Source organism: Triturus cristatus, chromosome 2_2 (assembly GCF_964204655.1).
Source record: "Triturus cristatus chromosome 2_2, aTriCri1.1, whole genome shotgun sequence".
Lineage (NCBI taxonomy): Eukaryota > Metazoa > Chordata > Amphibia > Caudata > Salamandridae > Triturus > Triturus cristatus.
In genome coordinates, this window is record NC_140582.1 from 922,738,992 (window position 1) to 922,748,062 (window position 9,071).

The following is a 9,071-nucleotide window of genomic DNA, read 5'->3' on the forward strand; positions in this document are numbered from 1 at the left end:
AATAGGTCTCAAATAATTACATACACATAGTCAGTATATATTGCATTGATTATTGATGTCCTGCTAAACAGGACTGTTCGTAGACAATTTTATATTGTTGGAATAGTACTGCAGGGTGTACTATCTCTGGCCTATACGTGACCCCAGTTCCAGTGAGTACAGCTTAAAGTGTGGCTGTTCTCCGGAGCGAACAAATGTTGTATTGTTGGAAGCAAAACCAATTTGACGCTGATGGTCAGCATAATAACCCAGAATGAGCCACCACGAGGTGGAACAGATAGCCAAATGCCTTGTCATCTAATTAGTGATGCACATGAATGGATGAACGAGATTCCCACTGTCCCTACCTACTATCTAGCAAAACCACAGCCAAGGGAACGGGCATGACAGAATCAGCGGGCAAAGAAGCCTCTGTTGAGCTTCACTCTAGTCTGGCACTGTGAAGAGACATGAGAGGTGTAGGATAAGTGGGAGGCCCTCGGGCCGCCTGTGAAATTCCACTACTCTTATAGTTTTTTCACTTACCCGATAAGGCGAGCCCCGTGGGGCTCTCGCTTCTGGCTCCAAGCTCCCGGCGCCCACCGGGCGCGACCCGCTCTGAGGACAGTGGCAGGTGGGGAGTTTGACTGGGGCGGTACACCTGTCAAATGGTAACGCAGGTGTCCTAAGGCAAGCTCAGGGAGGACAGAAAACTCCCGCGGAGCAGAAGGGCAAAAGCTCGCTTGATCTCGATTTCCAGTATGAATACAGACCATGAAAGCAGGGCCTCATGATCCTTATGACTTTTTGGGTTTCAAGTAAGAGGTGTCAGAAAAGTTACCACAGGGATAACTGGCTTGTGGCGGCAAAGCGTTCATAGCGACGTCGCTTTTTGATCCTTCGATGTTAGCTCTTCCTTTCATTGTGAAGCAGAATTCACCAAGCGTTGGATTGTTCACACACTAATAGGGAACGTGAGCTGAGTTTAGACCGTCATGAGACAGGTGAGTTTTACCCTACTGATGATGTGTTGTTGCAAAAGTAATCCTGCTCAGTACGAGAGGAACCGCAGGTTCAGACATTTGGTGTATGTGCTAGGCTGAGGAGCCAATGGGGCGAAGCTACCATCTGTGGGATTATGACTCAATGCCGCTAAATCAGAATCTCCCCTAATCCGTAAGGATACCGCAGTGCCGTGGAGCCTCGGTTGGCCTGGGATAGCGGGCCTCTCTCAGGGGGCCGGTGCGGGCGGCCGCCTCCACCACGTGCCCTCCGGCACAGGGGCCTCCCCTCCCTGCCCCACCAGGGTGCAGGGACGGGGGCCACCATCCCTCGCGTGTCGGCAGGGTGACCAGATGGCATGGGCCGGCCATCCCTCCCCTTCCTGCTCCCGCGCAAGGCGAGCAGCAGCCCCAGGGAAGGAGCCTCCCGAGCGGCTGCCTCGGAGCGCCTGGCCACCCTCGCCGTCCTCAGACTGCAAGGGCGACTGGGTACGGCACCCTCCCAGGCCATCTGGGCGCTGGGTCATCCCGGGCCATCTGGTCGCCTGGCTGCGCAACCAGAGGGCTGCGGGCCGGGCGACCAGATGGCCCTGCTGGCAGGTCGGGCGACCTGATGGCCCTGCAGGACGGGCAACCAGATGACCTTGCGGTCTGGGTGACCAGATGGCCCTGCGGGCTGGGTGACCAGATGGCCGGCCTCCGGGCCAGCTGGGCTATCTCTAACTTTTGTCCGTCCCCAAAGTTCTGTAATAGTCGAGAAAAATGAGCTCCCTGGGCAGGCCGCCGGGGAGAGGATGTGGCCTGGGCTTAACCCTCCTTGGTTCCAGCCGAGGGTCAGGGTGCTGGGGACAGGGGGTCCCCGGGGCCCGGGGAGGCTCTCTCCGGCCTGGCTAGGGTTTGGAAATTGGCCCGGGCCTGGGGCTTGAGCTCCATCTGGCGGGCCCCGGAGTGCGGAATCCCCCCCATCCTGCAAGCCAGCCGAGGGTCTGGGCATTCATCGGGCCGAGTGAGGCTCTCCCCGGCCTGGCTAGGGTTCGGAAGCAGGGACCGGGCCTGGGGCTTGAGCTCTGTCTGGCAGGCCATGGGGTGCTAGAGCCCCCCATCCTGCAAGCCAGCCGAGGGTCCGGGTGCTGGGGAGCTGGGTCCATCGGGGCCCGGGGAGGCTCCCCACGGCCTGGCTGGGTGTTGGAAGCAGGGACCAGGCCAGGGGCTTGAGCTCTGTCCAGCAGGCCATGGGGTGGGGGAGCCCCCCGTCCTGCAAGCCAGCCAAGGGTCCGGGTGCTGAGGACCTGGGTCCATCGGGGCCCGGGGAGGCTCCCTCCGGCCTGACTGGGTGATGGAAGCAGGGACCAGGCTCGGGGCTTGAGCTCCATCTGGCAGGTCATGGGGTGCGTGCGGGAGCCCCCCGTCCTGCAAGCCAGCCGAGGGACCGGGTGCTGGGGACCTGGGTCCACCGGGGCCCAGGGAGGCTCTCCCCGGCCTGGCTGGGTGTCAGAAGTAGGGACCGGGCCCAAGACTTGAGCTCTATCTGGCGGGCCCCAGGGTGTGGGAGCCCCCCGTCCTGTGAACCAGCTGAGGGTCCGGGTGCTGGGGACCTGGGTCCATCGGGGCCCGGGGTGGCTCCCCCCAGCCTGGCTGGGTGATGGAAGCAGGGACAGGGCCCGGGGCTTGAGCTGCACCCGGCAGGCCATGGTGTGTGGGACCCCCCCTGTCCTGCAAGCCAGCTGAGGGTCCGGGCGCTGGTGACGGGGGTCCACCGGGGCCCGGGAAGGCTCTCCCCAGCCTGGCTAGGGCTCAGAAGCTGGGACTGGGCCCGGGGCTTGAGCTCCGTCTGGCGGGCCCAGGGGTGCGGGAGCCCCCCATCCAGCAAGCCAGCCAAGGGTCCGGGCACTGGGGACGAGGGTCCACCGGGGCTCGGGGAGTCTCTCCCCGGCCTGGCTAGGGCTCGGAAGCTGGGACCGGGCCCGGGGCTTGAGCTCCATCCGGCAGGCCCCAGGGTGGGGAGCCCCCGTCCTGCAAGCCAGCAGAGGGTCCGGGCACTGGGGACAGAGGTCCATCGGGTCCCTGGGAGGCTCTCCCCAGTCTGGCTAGGGTTTGAAAGCTGGGACCAGGCCCGGGGCTTGAGCTACATCTGGCGGGCCCCGAGGTGTGGGAGCCCCCTGTCCTGCAAGCCAGCCCAGGGTCTGGGCGCTGGGGACAGGGGTCCACCGGGGCCCTGGGAGACTCTCCCCAGCCTGGCTAGGGCTCGGAAGCTGGGATCAGGCCGGGGACTCGAGCTCCGTCCAGCGGGCCACGGGGTGCGGGAGCCCCCCATCCTGCAAGCCAGCCGTGGGGCCCGGTGCTGGGGACGAGGGTCCACCGGGGCCCGAGGAGGCTCTCCCTGGCCTGGCTGCTTTCAAAAGTAGGGACCGGGCCGGGGAGTGGGTGTGGCTGGCTTTATCCGCTCCGCCTCTGCCCACCCCTACCCTAAAGAAGCTTTGCTGTCTGCTTCATGAAAAGCGGCATGTACAGTGTCTATTATTTTTTCACCTTACCAACGGTAAAATTCTGCTGGGAAACCATCTTCCCCTGGAAGATGGTATGGAAGTTTGGTTATGGCCTGGGAGATCTCTTTCTTACTAATCTCTCCTTTAAGAAGAGCCCTGCCCTCTTCAGTAAGGCAAGGCAATTTTGCCTCTGGGAGAAGAGATATCATCTTGTTTTGATCTAACTGGGCTCCTGGGGTATATAAGGATTTATAGTAAGAAGCAAATTCATTAAAGATATCTTGAGGACGAGTTAACAAATTCCCTCCAGATGATCTAATGGCTGGTATAGCCATGGCAGTCTCCCTTTGTCTCAGTTGAGCCGCTAAAAGCCTCCCTGCCTCTTCCCCTGCTCATAATGTCTCCCTATCATTTTCTGTAAAGTATATTCAGCTTTGGATGTGTAAAGGCTGTTTTACGCCATAGGAGCTTGCTCCAGTGATTTGCGATGTTGTAAAGTAGGTTTTATTGTATGTAATCGGGTAAATGTCTCAATATCATGTTCCAATTCTTTCTGGCCGGTAGCATTTTTTCTGTTAGCCTATGCTGCGTCTTTCATGAGTTGACCCCAGATAGTAGCTTTAGGTGCAGCACATAAAATTCTACCTGAGTCTACAGATCCTTGATTAATGGAAAGGTAATTTTGAAGATGAGCTCGCAATTGTAACTTACCCTTAGGGGTTTTATGACGTTGGATATTCATCCGCCAAGGTTTGCGCCCCGGCTTGGCCAATCCTTTTTGTAAGGATAATAGAACCGGGGAGTGGTCAGATATTGATGTTTCTAATATGTGAGACTCTTGTACTAACTGAACTACTTTATGAGAAATTTAAAATAATCAAGTTGGGAAAGAGTTCCATGAATAGGGGACATAAATGTATAATAAGAATCAGTTGAATGGGAAAGATGCCAATGGTCTATTAGACCATTATCTTCCATAATATCACCCAAAAGGGCTATATCCGGTGCGTTATTCTTGTGAAAAGGACCTGTTCTATCCAAAACTGAGTCTCTCACCAGATTCCAGTCTCCTCCTATGAGATATTGTGAAGCTTTTATCACTGATAACAAACGGTTCAAATGAAGAAAAAAAGATTTTTTCGCTCTTGTCGGAGCAAAGATAGACCCCACACAGAAATGAGTTTCTCCTATACGCAATTTCACAAACACATATCTTCCATCCGGGTCTTTCCATGTTTTTGGTATTGTAACTGGTAGTGTTGCAGGGATTCTGCTCATGCACAGAACTATGCGCAGAGAACCAGGACCTCAGTGAATTGCGATGTACCAAAAAACTCACCTCAGTACCCAGAACCCCTATCCGACTAGCATCAGTGACTCATTCGTTCTCCATATCATCTCGAAGCTACCAATGATTAGACAACCCAGAACAAGCGACTTAGAGTACTCTCAGGAATGGTGGGAATCAGAAACACCTTTTCGTTATTATTCTCATATCAGTCCACAACAAGAGTAATCAGAGACACGGTAAAATTTAAAATGTTTATTTTTAACTACGTGCTCTAAGGTGCAGTACTTTGGCTAACATAAGCAGACAAATTATTAAAAACAAAACCATCAGCATTGTTACAATACCATAGAAAATGAAGGGAGAAATCATATTACAAATGATAGTGGAAAACAACCACCCTCCCTTAGCTAGTAAACTAGTTTTATGAAACTAATAGAAGGTCTCTAGGCTTGAATGGGGAACCCCATACCGTAAATATCAGCTTAGGTGAATCACATCACAGGATCAGCTCTGCTCTCTGTGTCTGGAAAGGTTTTCTCCAAGTGTCTGAATCATGCATGCAAATGCAATATTAAAGGCACCCGAGTTTCAGATATTTGCAGCTGTGTGCGTGTTATGTCTAGAGCATGGGCCGATCAACCTGAATTCAAAAGCATACATTGTTATTTGACCTTGACGACTTCTGCACACAGTGTTCAGACTAAGGTCGCGGTGCACGTCTAGGGATGTGAACAATAGGCGTTCTCATGTGAAGAAAATACAAGAAAGCAGTTTTACTTGTGATAACAGCTACCTGCAGTGTCGTGTGCAAAAGCAGCAACGTGGCAAGATGGTGTTTACATCTAAAGCGCTTATGCTGACATAGCAATGTGTGTACATAAAACCCCGTCCTCACTACACCCTCCCTTGATCGGACCACGAACAGAATAGGGAAGCAATGGAGCAACGCAGAGTTCAAGTTTCAGCGAGACAGAACCAAGTTCATATATTGCCAAGCCATATTATTGGTAGTAAAAGTTCGAAAAATTTGTTGGGTATATAAAAAAATTAAAACATCTCTCAGGGACGGTATACCTCCCAATGTGGAGTAAAAAAGAAGAATTAAAAACTAAAAATCTGGATGAAGACGTGCAGAAGATGGACAACTGACAATTCAATCCATCAACGTGTAGGCACAATAAGTTGCAACTGCCTCCAAGAGGAAGTCACTATAATGTTCAGTAAAAGAGTCAGCCATCCAGTCGAGTAAAGTAAATGAACATACATGTTCTTCGATAACTGGAGCCACTAGCACAATCAGAGGACAACTTGCATGTTCTTCAAGATAACTTCTTGCCAAGAAGTCATTTGCTGCCACATATATATCCCAATTCCCTAGGACTCCATGTGCCGCTCCACATGCCATAATCCCGACGCCAGAACAGTCCAAATCATGAGCCACTAAGGGACTCATTAGTCGATCATAATCTGGGGCAGGAGACACCGTGTTCGACAGGCACAAATCCAGAGCCCATTCAAATGGGCAATCTAGGCAATGGAAAACAGGTTGCACGCAAGTAAAGTAAGAGAACCGGAAGGATAATCCATAGGCTACGCTTAAAGGGGCCAGTGGTAATGTTCCATAGTATTCAAGCATCCGGTTACGCAGTTGAATCAGCCGGGGCAAGCTATCGTGTGACACAGATCATGCAGCCATTGCGAATCAAGCAAACCAACAGCAGCACAGCAGCAGTCAGGGCAAGAATCAATGGTAGCCCGCCGAAGACGCTGAAAAAAATAGAATGAAAAAATGCAGATATCACACCAAAGTTTGGAAGGAAAAAATACACCAAGCCAGTTGTTGATGAGGTATTGAATATTGTATGAATCAAAGCACCGAAATGAAGGGGGAGATCAGTATTTAAAAGCGCATGCACCTCGGTGCGGATGTTTGCCACGTGTAGGACGAATGTTTCACGGGAGGAAGTCAGAGCAACTTCTTTTTGAGACAATAGAGCCCTTATTCTGCTCATCTTATTGAACTCTGCTTTCAAGGTTGGGATGGAAGGCCAGATGGATACATCTAGTCTCCCATGCGGGGGTGGGAAAAGGACAGGCTACGCGTTGTGTGACAGTTACAATGTACGGAATCCCCACTAGCATCCCGCAGCATGCCTCATTATTTAAAAGCAAATAACTACCGTTAGCTAATAACGTAAAAGTGGGTGTAATTGCTGGCACAGGATTTCCCTTCAGAATGCAAGCTAAATTTGGTGCCTGAACGTTGCATGCACCATGCAATTGGATGTTCCTACAGACTACTGAGTGATCAGGTGTGGAAGTGCATTCTTCTCTTTTTAAATAAACCTCTTTACCCTCTCTCAGGCACCTGTATGTAAATGGGAGTGACCAAACTTCATGCAGGAAAGCAGTACCCAATGGTTCGTATCTGCCCAGGACGTAATGTTTCATACATGAACGGAACTTAAACAATGGAAATGGTAAGGTGATTAAACCATGGAGCAGCCACACAGGTGAGTTCGATTCGGCCACAGAAAAAGGTAAAGGTTCCAACATTTCAATATGCAATAATGAGTATGTTGCATCTTTCATGGACATGAACTGTTGTTTAGCAGTCAGATTAAACGGCAGGAATAAAGACGATGTGCTCATGTAGTCCCAGGGAACTTTCCCAGCCTTCAATGTTTGTAAAGTCCATGCAAACTGCATTATAGAACGCAATTGATTTTGAACATGGTATAAAACAGATATATCATCCTGAACAATATCCATAACAGATTAAACAAAATTATCTAACGTGTAAATTCTGGAAGAAAGGGTGTTAATGCTGTTATCGATGACAGCTAGCACTTTTTCTAAATTGGCTTGATCAATAGCACTTAATCTAGAAGCAGCTTCAATTTGAGATAATTTCCAAATTTCGTTATAAACAGCATACACCAATCTTTTAGACCTGCCACCCACAGGGCCTCTAACAAAATCATTCAAATCTACCTTGTCATTCAATTTGGATAAATGAAGTTTAACAAATGCCAAGGAGGAATGTTGCAGCCAGGTTTGACATACCTTTCCTACAGAATAGGTAGTAACAGATTCAAATCGGGGGTCCACCCTAACCTTTGTATAGCCGGGGTACAGACCCAAAAACGATGTTGACAGGAATCTGAGCTTTTCTGCCATATTAACCATCCTTCAGGGTCTAGGTTGGAAATGTTGAAGGATGTATTAGTAATGAATGACTGCAACACATCAAGGTACAGATCTGTGTGATTATTCCATTTTGGATAAGCTCCCAGATCAGGAATAGAGGGGGATTCATCTTTTTAGAAGTAGCCAATCCAAAGCAGGTGGTTTGATAAATGGTAGAATTCAAAAACAACATGTGGTTTGGGATAAGGCAAGCATGATGCAGTGCTTCCGAACGCTGCACCTGCCATGCTTTAGAACCCTAAACAGATTTAAGATCAATGGTATCTTTCCATAGCCCATAGCCCCCTATAGCTAATTCATCCATAAAGGACTTGGAATTCAATAATTTAGTGTGGGTCAGTCTAACTTTGGAAGCTGACTCAGCAGCCATTTTAAAATAAAAGGCTTCAGGTTCAGATACACTGAAATCAGTAAAATATGTAATTTTTTTACACTAGAGCTTTGAAGCTGCCTTCAATTGGTGCTGGACAAGGTCCCCAGTGTGTATAATTGACAACATTTCTAAATGTATTTGCTTTGTGCAGGAAATGATTGCCATAGTGTTGGTAGCAAAACAACTCCCCATAATTTGCTGTGTCTAAATAGAAATCTTCTGCATCAAAAGCAGCATAATATTTCAAATCAGAAAAAACAGCCTCTACGGCTTGGACATCCCAATCATCAGAGCGAATGTTTTGTTTCACAACATCCCCCATAGAAACACGAAGTACATTTGGAACATTAATCACCTCTGTGGGACCATGAATTTGAAATTTAACAATATCCCATACAATCCCATCTAACACAGGCCAGGCAGTAATATTCACGAAAGTCTGGTCCCTCTTCATAATGTGTGATGAGGAGTGGGGAGACAAAGTTCCATCAATTAATCTAATTGTAGATCTTTCGGTCAGATAGTGTCCGTTTACTAGACGAAAAAATACAACCACAAATCCAATGGACATAAACAAAAAAATAGTTATGAGCACCAGCCAAATGTAAGTCCAAGGGGGAATTAAAAATGTCTTTTAAACCAAGCAGCAAAAATAGAAATTTTCGATGGGGCATTGGAAGTCATAGAGTTAGTGTCAAATGAAAAACATGACTGGTCAACTGCACTTGAAT

At 49.5% G+C, this 9,071-nt stretch overlaps 1 pseudogene; it reads left to right on the forward strand.

Moving 5' to 3' along the window:
- Nucleotides 1-387: 387 nt before the first annotated feature.
- On the forward strand, nucleotides 388-1,169 carry LOC146862948 (28S ribosomal RNA; annotated as a pseudogene; the record flags this gene model as incomplete).
- Nucleotides 1,170-9,071: the final 7,902 nt, after the last annotated feature.